The following is a 20,000-nucleotide window of genomic DNA, read 5'->3' as shown; positions in this document are numbered from 1 at the left end:
ACTCTGCCCACGCACAACTGGCAGCCGCAGGGGCGGCGGCTGACGACGCGCAGAGAGGCGGCGGGCTGGGGGATCCGACAAACCCCAGAAGAGGACACGCCTCCATGATCGCTAGAGAAGACGCTTTCTCGCCGAAGGTGGATCGCCCCCGACCCCCGGTCGCCCCCGTAAGGGCCCTGGGCGGAGGCGTTCAGGCACGCCCCGGGGGAGGTGTGGGGGGGGTCTGCGGCATGGGGCAAAACACGCACGGTTGGCGACTCCTGAGCGTTCGCGGTCGGGGCCCCTGGTCCAAAAGCCCCCTCACTTCGAGGGGAACACTCCCCCGTCGGTATGGGAGAGGGGTCACCGAGGCAGACCAGGCCGGTGGCAGAGGCCCCCCACGGGGCCGGCCGGCACCACGTCGCCGGCCCAGCCCCACCACGATCGCCCACACGACCGTGCAACCACCCCCCCCTCGGGCAGGGTGGGAAGAGCACAAGCCGTGCGCTCGCCTTTCGAAGTCCGCCACGCACACATCGTGGGGACGCCGAGACAACGCCCCCCGCCCGCCCACGCAGCGCAGGAGGATGCCTCTAGGCTTGCCCGCCTCGACCCCCCCACAACCCCAAGCACGCTGCTCGAGGGTGTACCCAACGCAGCAGACGCTGCAGCGGCGACCAGAGGGGGACGCCGGGAACGAGGACGACAACCACCGCTCGGTTTCGGGCACCTTGGAGAACAACCCGGTGCGCTCCGGGGGCACCACAAAAGGGCCACACAGACCCAGCGGCCGCGCGCCAAACGGGGCGCGCGACCGGGCGGGCGGCACGGCCCCGCACCCGTCCGTCGCGGGCAGGGGGGACCCCGGCCAGGCAACAGCCACACAGGGCGAGCGAGGGCTGCCCGCTGCGTCAAGAGGACTCACGACCCCCCGCCAACGCCACGAGGCCGAGGGCGGGGCGACCGCGGTCGGGCCGGATAGTCTCGCACCCGCGCCTCCCACGCACCGCCCACAGGCGGGGAAGGAGAGGTGAGGTGCCCGCGGGCAGAACGAGAAGAGCGGCCACCATTCACCATGAATGGACCGTCCCTCGCCTGGCACGCGGCTCAAGGCCCGGGAGAGCGCGACGTCACCACATCGATCAGGCCCCGAGGACGGGGAGGGTTGGGGGAGGTCAGTCAGACCGGCGAGGACAGCGATCGGAGGAGCCCGCTTCAGCCTCGCCAGCCCCGCCTCCCAAGCACAACCCAAAGACGAGGACCGCCTGACACGCAACGGCACAGAGCCAGCGGGGTAAGGGGGAAGGTTGCCGCAAACCTCCCCCCCTCCCCCGGGTGCCGTCTCTCGAGGGGACAAGAGACCAACGCGAGAGGCGGGCACCACCGTCGGGACACTCCGACGCCCTAGAGCCGGCGCGCGGGCCCAGGCGGTCAGCTCAAAGGGAACAGGGCAGGGCGCTGGATCCCCAGGAACCCAGAACCCTGTCCGCGTGCGGAGGCCCAACCCCTCCAGCGACAGTCGCCGAAGGACAGCGTGTCAGTACTAACCTGCAGGCGGAAGATGACGATATGAGGTGATCAAAAACACCGCGCAGGAAGACGGGGACCGAGCCACTTGAACACGCCTGCCCCCACGACACTCGACACGGCCACCTGTCCCCAGCAGGTCCCCAGCGCCAGCAGACAAGGGGCACTCAGGGACATCTGGTCGGCCCCCGTGGCGTAGAGGGCCAGGGAGGCCCTCACCGTCCACGCGCGCCACCCAGGGCCCAGCACGGGGACTTGTGGAGGAGAAAACATCGGGACGGGACCGCCACGGCCCACGAGCGGCCGCGGGCCGACAGGGGTCGCCCTCGCCGGCCACCCAGGGCCACCCAGGGCCCGGTCCCCGGCCCCAGCACGGGGACTTGTGGAGGAGAAAACATCGGGACGGGACCGCCGCGGCCCACGAGCGCCCGCGGGCCCACAGGGGTCGCCCTCGCCGGCCACCCGCGCCACCCAGGGCCCGGTCCCCGGCCCCAGCACGGGGACTTGTGGAGGAGAAAACATCGGGACGGGACCGCCGCGGCCCACGAGCGCCCGCGGGCCGACAGGGGTCGCCCTCGCCGGCCACCCAGGGCCACCCAGGGCCCGGTCCCCGGCCCCAGCACGGGGACTTGTGGAGGAGAAAACATCGGGACGGGACCGCCGCGGCCCACGAGCGCCCGCGGGCCGACAGGGGTCGCCCTCGCCGGCCACCCGCGCCACCCAGGGCCCGGTCCGCGCCCCCAGAGTAGGACTCGGAGGAAGCCACGGACGACTGGGTGCCACTCACAGGGCTGTCCCTGCCTCCCGAGCGGGAACCAGGGAAAATGGGTAGGAAAGGCGAGGCCGAGGGAGAGGGACACGCATGCACGGGACGGCGGCCGGTCGCCGGACACCCTCCTCTCCCGTCCGCGTGTGCCGTCTCCTTCCTGTCCCCGCGGGGTGGGTCGGGTCTCCAAAGCGGCCACAGCGTGCTGGTCGACCTGCCCGGGCAGCCCCGCAAGCCGCCTGGCTGGCTGAGCCTGGAAGCGCGGCGACAACGTCCTCCCGCCACACAGCCCTGCAGGCCCAAGCTCTGCCTCCCAGATGTCCCAGCCGGCGTCCCGGCACGAACCAGATGGCCCCGCGAAGGCTGCTTGCTTCCCGGAACTCAGCCTCGCTCGCATCGGGGACTGTCCCCTGCTTTGCCTGCTGCACCGAAGATTCAGAGGACAAGAGACTTGTAGAAAAGCGGCCGCCAGGTGGAGCCCGACCACAACCGGCGCCAGCCACCAGAGGTCTGCTGCAAAACACGGGGCAACCCTCTGGAGCCCATCATTTCAGAGTCCAGAAGGTCCCCCGGGGGCATCAAACACAGTCCCCCTACTCCCCACGGAAGCCATCGAAAAATGACGGGTCAGTCTAGGGCCACGCCACCCTGAACGCGCCCAATCTCGTCTGATCTTGGAAGCTAAGCAGGCCCCGGCCTGGCTAGCACTGGGATCAAAGAAAGGATGGGTCGGCCCGACCACCGACATCGTCCACCAAACCCGTCTCTGCACAGACCACAACATAGCCGAGAGACAGACAGGCAGAAACAGAAAGAGAGAAAGGGAGAGAAAGGAAAAGAACAGAAAGAAAAGAGACGGAGAAACAGAGAGAGAAAGTCAGAAAGAAGAAAACAGTAAATAAGAAAAGACAGGAAGAGGGCACGGGGAAGAAAGAAAAAGGAAGGGAGGAAGGAGATAGGAAACACAGAAAGACAGAAGGAAAGAAGAAATAAGGAAAGAAAAGACAGGCAGAAAGAAAGAGAATGAGAAAAAGGAAGGAAGGATGGAAGCAGAAAGAAAGAAGAAAGAAAGACAGACAGACAGAGACAGAAGGAGGGAAAGAAAGAAAAGAAAAAGAAAGGAAATTAAGAGAGAAAAAGAAAGAGCACGGAAAGATGGAAAGAGAAAAAGATAGAGAGAAGGAAGGAGAGAGACAGTATAGAAAGAGACAGAAAGGAAGAAGGAAGGAGAGAGAAAGGAGAGAATGAGAAAGAAAGAAGGTAGGAAAGTAGAAAGGGGGAAGAAAGATGGAAAAAACAGAGATAGAAACACAGGATAACAGGAGAAAGGAAGAGAGGAAAGAAATACGGAAGGAAGGAAGGCAGGCAGGCAGGAAGGAAGACAGGAAGACTGAAAGAAGGAAAGAACAAAGAAGTAAAGAAAAGGCAGAAGGAGGAAGAGAAAGAAAGAAAGGGGGGGGGAGAGATGATAGGATGAGAAAACCTTTCTGTCGTGGAATCATAAAACCCCTTCCTATCTTAGGATCATGAAACCCAGGGTGGAACTATGATACACTTCACATTCTCAGAGCACGCCGGCTGGTGAAACAAAGAAAGAAGTCAGGGACAGAGAGAACACATTCACGGGGCCTGGCCGGGGGCCAGGGTGGGGCGGCCCGAGGCTGTCGCCAGAGCCATCTCTGTGGCAGGACGTCGCAACACGCCTACCGGATTTTCCCATAACGCTCGCCCGCCGCCAGGTGACCCCCGTCATCCACCGATCCAAGTGTCAGCCTGGAAAGGACGGGCTCCCTCGTGGGGGGAGGGAGCGTGGGGGCGGGAGTGGGTACACACTGGGTCGCAGGCCTCCTCCCGGCCCCTCTCGGACCACGTCTCTCAGCCCTCGGGCACACTCCCCACCACTAGTCGACCAGAGAGCCCCCGGGGGCGGGGGGCCGGAGGGGGGCGTCCACGGCAGGGAGAGAGGACAGGGACCCATCGGCCCGTGCTAGATGCCACGGGTGGAGGCAGGACCTGCTGAAGACACACGAACAGTACGGAGAGGTTCAGAGCGGGGCCTAGGCGCAGCCACTCACGATGATCTCACAGTTGGACTATCTGTCACGGTGGACCGAAGCGCATGAAGTGGGCGCTCCCGGAAACGGCGTGTGTGTGTGTGTGTGTGTGTGTGCCTGTGTGTGGGAGGGAGAGAGAGAGAGAGAGAGAGAGAGAGATGGGAGAAGACGGTCGGTACATTCACTCACTCCTGTACCCGGGCCAGTCGTTTCTCCCGAAGGACAGAAATCCATAAAACACCCACGTCTAAAGAGTGTTTACACAGAGCTAACCCTAGGTCGAATCAGTCTGGAGTCGAGTGCGGGGAATCCTATGGTCCCAAACTGGGACTCCAGTCCCGGCCCCATAGCAAAAGGGGGTCATTTCTCAGAAAACGCACGCACACAGAATCGGGTAACGTTTATACAATTTTATACCGTGGTAGTGACTTCCTTCCCCGCCCCCGTGTTCTTAGGATCGGTCTCACTACATAGTACTTTTTTTTTTTTTTTCTGAGCTTTATTTTATTTTATTTTATTTTACTGTCATTTCGTTAGAGATGATGGGGAGGGGTGGCGGGGGAGCAGGGCATAGTTCACTCACTGGAAGCCTCAAACTCCTGGGCTCCAGCGATCCTCCTTCCTCAGCCTCCCAAATCGCTGGGGCTACAGGCGTGTGCCACCATGCCCGGCTAATTTTTTTCTATTTTTGGTAGAGACGGGGGTCTTGCTTTTGCCGAGGCAGGTCTCGAACTCCTGACCTCAAGCGGTCGGTCCTCCTCCCCGCCTTGGCCTAGGATTACAGGCGTGAGTCACCAAGCCTGGCCTGGATCGGTTTTTAATAGGTAAGGTCTACGAGACATCCCAGTCCAAACATCGATTCGGTGGGTCTCTACAGGACTCCGGGCGGAGATCCGATCTGGGGTTTACAACGTGGAGAATTAAGGCCTGGCTAGCAAAGAGCCCAGTGACTGAAGAGGGACGATGCTCGTCAGTCGTACAGAGCCTGAAAAGATGCAACACGGGGAAACGTTTCCAGGTTCCTCTCAGAAGAGGATGTCAGATGAGATGCCGAAACGAAAAGAATGGGTTCAAGCCAAAAGGAAAAATAGATAAATAAGTCAATAAATAAAACTACGGGAGACAGCCAGGAGACACTGTTTCCTCAGAAATGGCTAGGAAGCCTCCCAGGATAACCTGGATAGCAGCATATGTTCCTCCTCCTCCTCCGGCTCCCTCTCTTGTGTTCGTGTTTGTTTTCTGTAAACGCCAAGATGGGGCAGGGGTGGGGGACACCACGCCGGTGGGCGAGCAGATCACCCTTCCCACCACAGGAGGGAGCACACACACACACACACACCCACCCCGGGTCATGACTCTGTAGTTCCGCGTGAGTGAGGTGAGGCCCGGAACGGTGCTAGTAGCTTTCCAAGTGGTCAAAAAGAATGCACAATAACTGGACCGAGGCCTGTCTGGACGCTGTAAAGGCCCACTTGAAAACTTATGCTTGCTCGCTAGGTGACCGATGTCCGCTTGACCTATGTCTGTAATTGGAAATACGTACCTTGCGGAGATAAAACAAAGCAATTAACTTGTAACTAAGTGTTTAAACTTTCCAGCTGCCTGTCGTAAAATTGATTGTGCTTGCTTAACGCCTGAAAGAATGTTCCTTAATTGGAGCTATCTGTTTCTGTAAACCTGCTCGCTTAAAGACTGTAACCGAAACGAAACGGGGGCCCGAGGCTGGTCCCGGACCACACAGCTGCGGAGTAGGTGGTATAGTGTTGTTTCAACCGCCGTGCCTAAAGTCACGGAGCTCTAGCTTAGGATAGTCTGAAACCTTCCTGCTTTTTTCGGCTCGGGGCCATTCTCTGTACCTGTACCCTAACAGGGCAGGGGGTGGTCGCTGGCCAGCTAATGTGGACTCATGACTTGGCTCAATTCGGTCTCTAGGTTGTCCTGTCTCGCACTCCGTACTATAACAGATGCCACACCGGTTCAACCCAGCTCTGAAGGAAAGAAATGCCGAGCGTTCCACTAGCCGGAGGAAGGCAAAACGCACCTCTGCCTTCCTCTGAGGGCACGTCTGAGTGAACGGGTCGTTCTCCCTGCCCGTCACCCCAAGCCCCTCATCCCGGACCCCACCACACCCGGCCTTGACCTCCTCGGCCCTGCCCACCAGGCCCCATCATGGCCTCTGGAGCCTGGGCTCTCTCTCTCTCCAGGCACTGGCACTGCCCCCCGCCCCCACCCCGGGACCTGAGATCCAGGGCCTCTGTCTCCCAGGCCTCCCAGCTGTCTTGACTTGCGGACTCAGTGCCTGCTCTGCCAGAGAGACCTCTTGCTGCGGGGTGGCTCTCAGTGGCTGCATCTCAGCGGTCTAACGTGTCCCCCACCATCCACGTGGCCGCCGGCGTCAGGCTTCGGTGCCGTAGTGCCACCCTGCCTCCCTTCCGGGGGAATCCCACGCTGCCTCAGGCCCATTATGACCTGGAAGAGGCTGCACCTGTGGGGTCTGCCCATTTCCACTACCCCCCCCCCACACACGTCACCCCCCGGTCCCCCCATAGGGGTTAGGAAGAAGGCAACACTTTCTGGTACAAGGGTTGAACTGAAGGGGCGAGTGAGTGGCCACCTGGCAGGGGCATCGCAACAGATGGCTGAAGAAGTCAGCCGCCGAGTGCAGAAATGTCACGGAACTTGGGGTGCCACTGCCTTGCTGAGATAGGGCCAGGGCAGGCTTTAAAAGGCTAAAATTCTGCCTGCCTTTGGTACGTTAATACAGAACCCATGGTCCTTTCTAATTTTTGATTCCCGGAGAGGCAGGAAGTATTCCAAATGGCCACGCCATGGCTTTTCTAAATTGCCCACAAGGCCTTCTCCGACCCAGCGGGTCAGGGGTTTGCTTTGGTGTTACATCGTGGTAAAAGAGACATCCCACAGCAGTGACCATGTCCATCGACTCCGTCGGCGCTCTCAGGCTCGTAGTCCCACTTTTCAGACAAGCCTGGATGGCCACTCCGTGTCACTCTTTGCCAAATGCCAGCCACTCTCCTCCCCGCCCCGCATCCCCCATTTGGCCACCACAACTCTTCATCCCCAGGCGCCCTCCGGTAAAGTGTGCTCCTGTCTGTACACCTACTCCGTTGGGGGCGGGGGGGGGGGGGGCGGGAGGTGGCACAAGAGGTGGCTGGTGGCCGGAGCAGGCCCGCCACCTTGAGTGTGTGGAACAGCGCTGAGGATTTCCTAAGGGAAGAAAGAGGGTGGGGAGAGCGAGAGAGCATCTCCTCCTCGTGAACCTCACAGATGATTGAGGACAAACAGGCCTGCACGGGGAGGGGGGGGGCAGGGAGGGTGCCGAGTCTGCACCAGAGAAAATGGCTTTGTGGGGGGGTGGGAGGGGAAGAGGGCAGAAAGATTTTCTGTCTTTTTAAAACTTCCCCCAGGCTTTTGGGAACTTGCAGCCCGGCCTGCATCCCTGAGGCACGTTAACTCTTTGGTTATAACTCCAGGTGGCCCCCAGGGTGGGCGGCCCACAGAGTTCAAGGGATTTCTTCTCAGCAGAGACGGGACCTTTAGAACAGCTAACTGCAGTAATTGCCTGAAGCTGAGAACCAACCCTCCCTCCTTTAAAACCTCTGTATTTCTGCCTAGGCCTATGTTCACGAAATTTGGGGGTTTGAGACTGAGAAGCTCTACCCTATTTATTTCCTCCTTTGTCAGCAAAGTAGACTCTCTGTTTTCTTACTCCTCATACCGCTTGTCCTCGTTATTCGGCCTCGTGGACAAGCAGCTGAGCTTTCGGTCACAAGTCCACACCCCAGGGTGGAGGGGTCCAATCCACCCCTGTCCAGACCTGGGCCCTTCCTGCCTCCCTCTCGAGACGATCTGTTTGGCAGCCCAGCCGCCTTGGACTGGGCCACAAGGAGGACACAAAGTAAAGACCCAGCCCCCCCGCCCCCCCCCCACACACACACACACACACGGCAGTGGCGGTGGGTGGCAGTTCTCCAAGGGTTTGGGGCTTTTCCTGAGGCAGGAGACGGAGGGGACTGATTTCTTTAGAGCTCCGTCCCCTCCCCCATGCGCTGTGCCGCCTGGAAGCGGCAGCTCGCGGGGCGGGGTCGGGGCTGAAAGCGGCTCCGCCCGAGAGAAGCCCGAGGCGGCTACGTGCAAGCGCGCATGCGCAGTCAGCTCGCGGGGCGGGGTCGCGGCTGAAAGCGGCTCCGCCCGAGAGAAGCCCGAGGCGGCTACGTGCGAGCGCGCATGCGCAGTCAGCGCAGTGAGTGGAGGATGGGTGGAAAACGGCGGAAGGGCTCCGCCGGGGGCCCGGCCATCTGTGCGGCCAGGCTAGGGGTTTGCCTCTTGGGCCGGGAGCTCGTACCCCGCCCCCAGCCCGCAGGCAATCCCGAGGGGCAGAAGCACGACTTGCTGGGCACCTCCTCGGGCGAAGCGGTCGCGGTGGCTGGGTTACGTGGGGCCCAGACGAGTCTCTGGTTCTGGGAGCGGCACCTCCCCCACGCGCCTCTCCTCTTGGGCCTTCACCCCTCCCCCCCCCCCCCCCCCGCTCCGGCCCCAGGGGATGGGAGGAGTGGGGGGCAGGGAGACGACCTCAGGGAGGAGCCAGACCAACTGAATGAAAGCTTTTCATGAACTCGTGTGTCTTTGCCAGGGAAACACCATTTCTGGAGTCTATGAACTAAAATAAAATCTTAAGCCGCCCCCCGCCCGCCACCGCCAGCTGACCCGTCCCGTGGTTGGCCCAGGGAACCCTAGAAAAACCCTTAAACCTGAGCTGCTGCCCCGCAAGGACAGGGGAAGTCAGACACCCCTCCCTGATGGAGTCAGATTTTATAACAATGAGATACTGAATGTCCGACGGGCCTAAGGCCAGGCAAGACAAAGCTTAACGCATATCTAGCAGGCCAACCGTTTACTGAACTACAGGGCACTTGAGTTTTGGGTAAACTGTCCAGTGGCTTGTCTGTGATTAGCAGACCTCCTTACCTTAACTGAAAACATGATGCAAAGCCTTTAGGCAGAGGTTCATTTATGTCATCAATTGCAAATCAAAGAATCTTTAAACCCAGCTGTAAACCTGTAAACACCGCACCCTCCCTCCCCCGCCCCCCCCCAACTGCCAGATGTCCTGCCTTTTCAGCCCAGACCAATGTACCCCTTCCATGTTTTGATTTGTGATTTTACATGTAATTCCTGTCTCCCTAAAATGTATGAAGCCAAACTGTAACCCACCCCACCACAATGGGTCCGCTTGCTCAAGGCTTCTTGGGCGTAGCTCTCTGGGCCATGATCACGGCCGTTGGGCTCAGAATAAAACTCTTTAAATTATTTTGCAGTGATTTGGGGTTCTTTTCCATGGACGAGTCAATCGTGTTCACATTATTTTAGCCTTGGGAGCTTTTTCTTTTCTATTATGTCTGATCCTGATCGCTAGCCAGGTATTCATTCATATTTTTGGTTGGTGGTGGTGCTCAAGCTCGTCTTTGTACATCCCAGATTGGCGTAAGCCACCGTGAATATGTTTTACACCTTCCAAGAGCTAGCGCTTATTGCCGTATCATAACCAGGGCTCGCAGCAATTTTTCTTTTTTTTTTTTTAAAGCTGCTTCCACTTTCCACCTAGGTATACATACGAGTATCCCCTTTAAATGAATGCTTGCATCGAGGAACCAGGAAGTGGTTTTTGTTGTTGTTGCTGTTGTTGTTTTCCCCCAGTCATTTATCTGCTCCTCAACCCTCATTATTTATCACACACACACACACACCCCCCCACCCCATCTCTGTAGAAAAGCTCACGGAGATTGTTCATCCACCGCGTGCTTTCTGTTGACAGTATCTGAGACGATAAGGAGCACCATGCATTCTGTTCTAAGAGAAAAATTGCATATATCAGTATGATTATATTTTACTTCTTGTGTGAATTTAGTGGATCTCATAAAAGCTGATCTTGATTTTCACAGCAGAGAAAAGTGGGCTTCTGTTTTGGTTTTGTTTTTGTTTTTCTGGAGGGGTGGTGTCTTCACATAAGTGATCATCTTTACAAGTATGCTATATGCGAGAAATTTCAGAAAGCTGCAAAGAGTGACTTGTTGACAATGCTTGCATTGAATGATGTATCTGAATCTGTGAATCGAAGGGGTCAGCATCTGACCAGAAAGCACTGTTAGAAGAAGAGGGGTTTCGGGTCTTTTCCTAAATTGTATCTGCCTAAGGCGGAAAATATTTCTGTTTCCCTATGACATGGTATTTTCCTCACAAGCAGTGTTAATGGCTCCATATGTCTCTAGACTGGCTGCAGAGCAGAGACTCCATGGTCTCCACTACTTGACTCTGTCTGTCCAAGAATGGCCTCCACAGCTCTCCTCTGTGAGATATCCACTCTCAGAGGTGGCACGGTATGGTGGGTAGGGGGATATGCTGGATTTTGAAAACTCAGAGTTTGAACTCCAGTGCTTTATTTCTTAGCAACATGAACTTTGTCAGATCACATCACCCTGCTGAAGCCCAGTCACCTAAAGGGTAGAAAATGCAATGGATAGATTGACGCTTCTCTTCTCTTCTCCTCTCTTCTTTCTCTCTTTCTTTCTTTCCTTGTGTCTTCCTGTCTCTGTCTCTCTCTCTCTCTCTCTCTCTCTCTCTTTCTTTTTGTCTTTTTCTTTTTTTTCTTTTGACGGGCCCTCACTCTGTTTCCCGGACTAAAGTGCAGTACCATCATCATAGATCACTGCAACTTCAAACTCCTGGCCTCAAGCGATCCTTTCCCCCTAGGCTTCCCAAAGTGCTAGGATGCAGTTTTATTTTTATCTGTGACACCATGGGAGGAAATATCTTTTAGGGTCATAGGGTCAGAAATTTAGATCTCTTCTTTGAACTCATGGTAGCGGCTAACTGGGATTTTCAGTGTGTAAACGTAAGCCACTTGTAATTTCACCAGTACTCCCGTTACTTGTCATCTATTCAGGAGGTGAACTCTTCTTCCCCTACCATCTACTGTTCAAACGCGTTGGCCACAAGGATAATTTGAATATCAGATTCAGAGCACAAATAATTAAGGTCCTGTAGCGTTAATAAGTAAAAGGGGCCACACACAAACCTGTGGAAGTCTGTGTCCCTTCCAGTTTTTTTGTTTGTTTGTTTGTTTTTGGGTCCCCCCCCCCCCGAGACTGAGTCTCACTCTGTTGCCCGGGCTAGAGTGAGTGCCGTGGCGTCAGCCTAGCTCACAGCAACCTCAAACTCCTGGGCTCAGTCGATCCTCCTGCCTCAGGCTCCCCAGGAGCTGGGACCACAGGCATGTGCCACCATGCCCGGCTAATTTTTTTCTATATATTTTTAGTTGTCTGGACAATTTCTTTCTATATTTTTAGTAGAGACGGGGGCGGGGGGTCTCACTCTCGCTCGGGCTGGTCTCGAACTCCTGACTTTGAGCGATCCTCCCGCCTCGGCCTCCCAGAGTGCTAAGTTTACAGGCCTGAGCCAACGCATCCGGCCTGTGTCCATTCTTTAATGTTGTGTGTTGCTCAGTTATGAAAAGGCAAGGGAACATAAAATCCGAGTTTTAGGGATGACTTATAGGCTCAGTATTCTTTTTTTTTTTTTTTTTTTTTTTTTGCCTCCTCTAAGCCTATGTGAATATCAAGGAGGGTAAAAAATTCAGTGTTCTCAGTTCAGTGCCCAACCAACCTCTGTTTCCAGAGTAAAAATTGAGCATCCTATTACACCTTTATTTCCCTTTGGTATGCTAAGGCCCAACTCGGCAGAGAGGTCACTGTTTATTCTCTTGGCTAAGATCACATGTGCCATAGTCTGTCTGCTTTGTCTCCTTTAGGGGTCATCATCCAATCTTACCCGGGCCCCTCACATCCTCGTGACAATAGGCCTCCTTGGTTTACTGAAATAGAAAAGACCGGCTCATCAGCAATGTTTGATCGGTTGCTTCAGAAACAAATGTTGTTCTGCTTTCTTTACTATGTTTTTTTTTTTTTTTTCCTTCTTTCTTCCGTCAGACCCAATCCGATATAGGTGGGAGAGAAGGTAACCGGAGCCTCTTGAAAAACCGAAGTGAACCAAAGCGAGCTCACAGATTCAGATAGAAATCAGGAGGAAGAAAAATTGAGAGATAACATGGATTTTCTGTCTAGCGGGTGTTCTCACACTTCAATTTTACCAGAAGCGTTAGGTAGGATGACGATGACGATAATTGTGACAAACACTATTCTCATTGGACAGATAAGGAGGCAGGCTCAGAGTGACGAGTAACCTGGGCCTAAATAGATCGCTAAGAAGCATCATAGTGTGTTCCTTGGTTACGCTGTTTTGTGAAGCTCAAAAAGTTTGGGGTGCGCGTGCGCGTGCGTCCATGTGCGTACGCAATCATAGGTGTTCTAGTAAAACGGATATGAGGTAGGATTTCCCATACCTTCAATGATTTCATGTCCTGCAGGAACATAATGTTCCGGGATCAGGTTTTTATTCTGCCTTCTGTGCCACATGCTCAACATGCCTGTGACTTTACAGCCGAGACTTGCTCAGGGGGAGCCCATTCTCATCTTCTGGGAGGTTCTGCTAATCTTTAAAAGACAAGGACATAGGAAGATGATCCTATAACAACGACTGTGACCACGATTAAAGGCTTACTGTTTACCACGCGTGCTTCTGTGGGCTTTGCCTGCATTTGCTTTTTCACTCTGCACAATATCCCTGTGGGGTAGGCACCATGATTTCTGCATTTGCAGATGAAGAGGCTGAGGCTCAAGAGGATGTATGACTCGCCAAGTTACCAAACACGGAGTGTCGTCCAGGTAGCCAGTCCAGGCCCCCCGGCTCTGCAGCCACTCTGCAATGCTGATTCTGAGCCTGACCGTTTCATCACTGGTGGCTCCCTGAGAACCTTGACTCGGCCCCCTTCCTCAGTTCACTTGGGAAACATATTCATGTGTGTGTATTTCTCTCCTTCCCTCTCCCACCCCCCCCCGTTTTAGTTTTTATTATTTTGAAAAGTGCATAGAACGATAAAAACTTTAAAAGTAGGAAAAAGCTTACGGAACACATAAGGACACAGAGAAAGAAAATATCTGTGTACAACAGTGCAACGCATTTGTGTTTTAAGTCGTGGTGTTGCAAAAGAGTCCAAAAGTTTAAAAGAAAGAAAAACAAACAAACAAACAAACAAAAAAAAAAAAAAAAGCCAAACCACCATGGAAAAGTTTATGAAGTGAAAACACTTACAGTAAGCTAAGGTTAATGTATTATTGAAGAAAGAAATTTCTAAAGGTAAATGTCGTGTGGCCTAAGTGTCCAGGGTTTATGAAAACCTACAGTAAGTAATGTCCTAGGCCTTCACATTCACTCACCACTCACCGCCAACTCACAGACTCACCCAGAGCAACCTCCCGCCCGCCCTGCAAGCTCCATTCACCGTAAGTGCCCTGGCCAGGTGTCCCACTGCACAGAAACCTATTAGACTGCATTTCTTCCCATTACTATCAGTAGTTGTACATTTCTTAGGACTGTAGGCCTACGATACACCTCCAGGCATAGTTAGGGGTTGGGAAGAGGAGGGAAGAGGCCATTCTTCATTTATTTATTTTTTTTTTTTGTTGAGACAGAGTCTCACTTTGTTGCCCAGGCTAGAGTGAGTGCCGTGGCGTAGCTCACAGCAACCTCAAACTCCTGGGCTTAAGCGATCCTACTGCCTCAGCCTCCCGAGTAGCTGGGACTACAGGCATGCGCCACTATGCCCGGCTAATTTTTCTATATAGATTTTTAGGTGTCCATATAATGTCTTTCTATTTTTAGTAGAGACGGGGTCTCGCTCAGGCTGGTCTCGAACTCCTGACCTTGAGCAATCCACCCGCCTCGGCCTCCCAGAGTGCTAGGATTACAGGCGTGAGCCACCGCGCCCGGCCCATTCTTCATTTATTAATTGGGTAGCATGGGGGCAGGGGAGGCAGTTTCCTCCTTCTCCCCCTCTTGTTTTTCTTTATTCCTCTCCCAGTTCCCCCTTCCATCGTCTCGATGGATTTGGATGAGACGTAGACATTTTCTACGTCAGGCCTTAATCATACCGAGGGAGCAGGAGAAAAGTAAGCCGCCTACCATGACACGATGGAATGGAAGTTTGTCAGCCATTGACTGCTGTGGCATTCCGACATTTAGTGTCTTCAGGACATTCTATATTTCTGCTATCCCACTAGAATATATCTCCTCGATCACTACTGTGTGGCCACATCCCAGCTGTTTCGTGAGCCACCCTCAATGTTCGTGACGATGTAGTGTGGGGACTCCCTCCGTCTGGTGCCTTAAACTCGCACATTTGGGGTTTTGTATCAGGATAGCAAAGCGATCACCTTTAAATAACCTGGCTGGCCATGGTGGCTCATGCCCGTGATCCCGGCAACTTGGGAGGCAGAGACGGGAGCGTGACTTGAGCCCAGCAGCTGGAGACCAGCCTGGGTAACACGATGAGACCTCATCTCTACCAACAAAAAAAAAAAAAAAGAAAAATTATGGCGGGTGTGGCAGCATTTGCCTATAGTCCCAGCTACTCAGAAGGCTGAGGCAGAGAGGATCACTTAAGCCCTGGATTTGGAGCTTGCTGTGAGCTACAATCAGGCCAAGGCGGCCTGGGAGAGGACAGAGTGAAAGAAATCCTGTCTCAAAAAAAAAAAAAAGAAAAGAAAAGAAAAGAAAAGAAAAGAAAGAAAACAAGACCGATAACACAACACAACTTAGAAGACTTGGTGTTACCGAAAGCTCGGCCACTTGCCCACGAGGCCGAATAACGAGGACAAGCTGTTTGAGGAGGAAGGAAAGAGAGAGTCTATTTTGCCGGTAAAGGAGAAAATAGGGTAGACCTTCCCATCTCAAGCCTCCGAATTTCCCCGAACATAGGGCTAGGCAGAAATACAGAGCTTTTAATGAGGGGGGGAGGGGTTCTCAGCTTTAGCGTTGATTGTGGTTAATTATTTCAATCGTCCAGGCTCTGCCAAAAACAAAGCCTGTGAACTCTGCCGGCCGCCCACCTGGGGGGGGGGGGCGGGGCAGGGGACCACTTGGGAGTTTTAAGAAAAGATTTAACCTGCCTTGGGGACATAGGCCAGACTACAAGCTCCCAAAAGTGGTGGTGGTGGTGGTGGTGGTGGTGGGGAGCGTAAAACGACAGAACGTCTTTCTGTCCTTTATTGGTTTCTCCTTTTTCCCCCCTAGGTGCCAAAAGACCTGAGACTGATGCCGAAAAGAAATAGGTACAGGCGCCCACGTGCACACACAAAGATATACGATCGAATACATCGTGTTGACAGTCGGGGAAACTGGAAGATGATGGGGAAGTATCACGAGCAACTTTGTATTTCTTCCAGGACAGGAAAATGGACACGAAGAGAAAAATTCATCGTTCTCGGCGTAGGATAAAAAGCCACATCTTGTTACTTAATATAATTCATTCTGTGATTTAAGTTTTTATACGATATGATATTCGATAAGCCTAAAACACAAGATAAAAGAGAAACAAACAAAAGGGAAAAAATAAAAATAAAAAAGACGACGGGCAGAGGCCTACGGTCCCGGGAGGAGGCAGAGAGCGGGAGGAGGGGCGCCTCCCGCAGACAACAGGGCGGGTGGGCGGAGACCCGCTAGAGGCTAGGGCTGCCCCGGGCGGGCCCAGAGCTGCGGGCCCGGGAAGAAGAGGGTGGGACCGTCCGGACCGTGCTCTCCTCCCCGCCCTCCACACCTCCCGGGAGTCAGCTCTTAAACTCCCAACGTCACCTGACTTTCCGGATCCCGAGGTCTGATCAAAGTGGCCGCTAGGTGACACCCAGCAACCGCTGCCGGTGTCATCCTGAAAAGAACGGACCCTATGACTGACGGGGGTGGGGCGCACAGTGGGTGGCCCGGCCAGCTCCCCTTCCTCCTCGGAGCGGATCGGATCATCTGGAACTTTATCCAGAGAGGAGAGAGTGCCCCTGGGTGTGTGCTAGAAGCCGGAGGGTTGGGGCAGGGACCTACCCAAGAGAGAAGTAGAGTACAGGGAGTTTCAGAGTTGACCCACTCACCATCTCGCCCTGGTCAATACAAGAGTGGCAATATCTGTCACCGTGGAATGAACACTTGGTACCGAAGACCTTTGTCTATGCTGGCCCCCGTATGCCTAGGGGGGGGCATGTGGCCAGAATCTGACATCCTAAACGTCTTCGTAGAAAGAATTTGGGGGTGGGGGTGGGGGAGAGAGACAGAAAAAGAAAAGAGAGGGGGAAAGAAATGGCTGCCACAAAACTATCAGAACAGAGAAGCGACCGATAGGGCCTATCTGGTTAAGTTCTTTCCCTACCCAGAGAACGACTTGACGTAGCTGACGTCACTGCAGTCAGGCCACGTTCCGGTGGACACAGAGAGTCAGGGATAGAATTTCACGCTCGGCACTGTCTCTCGGGACAGCGGGAAGGTGGAGGGTGGCTGAGGGTTCTATGCTCCTTTATCACACACCGTCAGGTAGGTCAGGTAAAATTGAGGACAGATTTCCAGTGTTTCGAGAAAGGAAGAGCACTCGTGCAGGCCATCTATCTGTACGTGGGAGAGTGTCCCCGAAAAGTGGCTTTCAGTGCCGGGATGTGCCTAGGCCAAGAAGGTACACGATCCTGAGTGAGAATGGTCCGTCCCATCGAGTCAGTCGGTAGGAGGCCACCGGGTCGAGACGGAACTGCCCCCCCACCCGCCCCCGCCCCCGCCCCCGCCCCCGCCCCCGCCCCCCAGAGCAGACAGACTCAGAATGGAGTCACTCGGTGCCAGTGCCCTGCCCGGGTGCCCCATCATTCAACCGAACTGGGAAACAGGTGGGCTTTCCGACCCTCGGGAGGGAGCTTCACCGGCGGGCGGACAGATCAGAAGGGGCCCGGCTCCCTTGAGCGGGCAGGCTGGGGACGGTCGGTGGGGTCTCTTGACAGGAGGCACCACGGAACCCTTGAGGCAATGTCGGGGGCACCTATGTTGCGGTCCAAAGCTAGCGTCCGAGAAGTCGTCCCGAAAGCATGATGGCGTCAACAAGTCCCCTCCGTTCAAGAAACGAGATTCATTTCTAGAGGAGGGCCACCCCCGCGGGAGGACCGTAGGCTTCCTGTGGACATTCTCTTCAAAAGGCAATTCACTCAGCGGAGTGAAAATCGGAAAAATCGCTGTCCTCTGACGCAGCTGCAGAGAAAAGATGGCACCAAAATCAATGAAACACACACACACACACACACACACACACACACAAACACACCTCCTCCCATCTGAACGAGCACTCCGGACGGTCACATAGGGAGAGCGACGGGCTCTCTTCCCCCCCCCCCTGTGGTTTTCTACCTTTCGTTGCGGTTTTTTCCCTCAGTGGATAGAGGAGGAGACACAGGGGGCTCAGCCGGCATGCGAGTGGGTTTATCATCCTCTGTGAGTATCAACACGCGACACCACCTAAGTGAAGGAACACACCGGTGTTTCACGTGATGTGGCTCAATGCCTGGCAGATACGAGCCTTTGCAGGCCTCCTCGTGATCGACAGGACGTCGCCTTGGACACGGACACATCTTGTCCCTCCCTCCCGAGGCGATAGGCGGTTCCGTACCTCCTCGGGGCCAGGGCACAGTCTGCCTAGGCACCTACAACACGTGTGGCAACAGCCTCGATGGCTCTGCCATGAGAACGAACTCCCGTGGCACGGGGGTGGGGTGGGGGGGGTCGGGTGCTGAAGAATTCAGCTGAGTGAAGGAATGCCACGGGATTCAGAGTGCCATCGGTGGGCTGAGAGGCGAGCAGGGCGGGCTTTGAAAGGGTAACATTCTCCCTGCCTTCCGTCTGGCTGTGAATACAGAACGTACACGCCAGGCGGGGTGGCTCACGCCTGTAATCCTAGCACTCTGGGAGGTAGAGGCGGGTGGATCGCTCAAGGTCGGGAGTTCGAGACCAGCCTGAGCAAGAGCGAGACCCCCATCTCTACTAAAAATAGAAAGAAACTATATATCTAAAAATATATACAGAAACAGTATCTAAAAATATATACAGAAAAATATTAGCCGGGCACGGTGGCGCATGCCTGTAGTCCCAGGTACTCGGGAGGCTGGGGCAGTAGGATCGCTTGAGCCCAGGAGTTTGAGGTTGCTGTGAGCTAGGCTGACGCCACGGCACTCTAGTCTGGGCAACAGAGTGAGACTTTGTTTCAAAAAAAAAAAAAAAAAAAAAAAAAATATATATATATATATATATATATATAAAAATATATACACACACACACACACACACACACACACGTATATCCAATTAGCTGGGCATGCTGGCACATGCCTGTAATCCCAGCTACTCGGGAGGCTGAGGCAGTCTGATCGCTTGAGCCCAGGAGTTTGAGATTGCTGTGAGCTAGGCTGACGCCATGGCACTCTAGCCAGGGCAACAGAACGAGAGACTCTGTCAGAAAGAAAAGAAGAGCGAGAGCGAGAGAGCGAGAGAAAGAAAGAAAGGAAGGGAGAGAAAGGAAAGAGAAGGAAGGGGGGGGAGAGAGAGAGAGAGAGAGAGAGAGGAGAAAACTATTAAAAAATTCGGGACCAGATCCATCGGTCGGTACTCAGAAGCGTGACGATCGGGTGTTCCCGAGCACGTGTGAGATGTGTCTTCTCCCTGATGCCGCGTTTCCTCCACACACACATCACCCATCTGCCGTGGAAAAAAAGCAACAAAAAGAGAGAAAGAGATTAAGAAGGGAAAATGGAAACAGGGCAAAAGAGGAAGAAAGAAAGAAATTTCGAAAAAAAGAGACCAAAGTCACAGCGAGAAGGAAGAATACTGAGCCCAGAGCGACACCTAGTGACCACACCGTCACAAGCACCCTAGGGCCCCAATTCGCCAGAGACATCTGGTGGACCCCAGGGCAACATGTGGTCGACCCGGGGCCATGGCGTCTGCAGCCGATTCCCAGGCGGGCACACGAGCCCGGGGAAACTCATTCTCAGCGCGGGGAGGAGGGGAGGGGAAATAATAGCAAAGTCACACCAGATCCCTTTCTAGTTCATAAACGTGTTGATTGCGTGTTCACGCGCACGTGTGAGAAGGGCCTCCTGGTGTGTCGGCACGTCACCCGCGTGACGTGAAACCATGAATCCGGGGGGGGGGGGGGAGCGGAAAGGCGGGCAGGAAAAGGCAAAGAGAGAATAGATAAAATGAAAGGACCAAAAAGAAAGTCACACAGCAGGGTAGGGGAGTGAGAGCAAGTCGAGAGACTGCAGACAGAAACTCCGAGAGGAGAGGAATGCTCCGGAGCGCCCCCTCGCCCCGCGCGAGAAGAATACCGATCGCAGGGTGACCCCTAGGGGCAGCGAGGCCAGAGAGACCAAATCCGTCCCGAAGCCTCCCTGTCAGGACGACAACCACAGACCAGACATCTGGTCAACCACCCAAGGACCAGACATCTGGTCAACCAGCGAACCCATGCGGAGGCCGCATGCAGCAGCGACATCTGCACGACCACTCAGGGTGCTCCCTGCCGGGAGGGTGTGTCTCTATGTGTGTGTGTCCGGGGGGGGGGAGATTGCGATGAAAGTCACGCCAGGTCCCGGGATAGTTCGTGAGCGTGATAATTGCGTGTGTGTGGAGAAAAAAGGGGGCGGGGCGATAGGGAGTAAAGAAAGGAGGAGCGGGCGAGCGGAGGGGTG

General features: G+C 54.8%; 1 pseudogene; it reads left to right on the top strand.

The window, feature by feature from the left end:
* Positions 1-19,344: 19,344 nt before the first annotated feature.
* On the top strand, positions 19,345-19,436 carry LOC138379851 (small nucleolar RNA U13; annotated as a pseudogene).
* The last annotated feature ends 564 nt before the right edge of the window (positions 19,437-20,000 follow it).

Source organism: Eulemur rufifrons, unplaced genomic scaffold (assembly GCF_041146395.1).
Source record: "Eulemur rufifrons isolate Redbay unplaced genomic scaffold, OSU_ERuf_1 scaffold_195, whole genome shotgun sequence".
Taxonomy (NCBI): Eukaryota; Metazoa; Chordata; class Mammalia; order Primates; family Lemuridae; genus Eulemur; species Eulemur rufifrons.
This window is presented reverse-complemented; position numbering and strand designations above follow the sequence as displayed.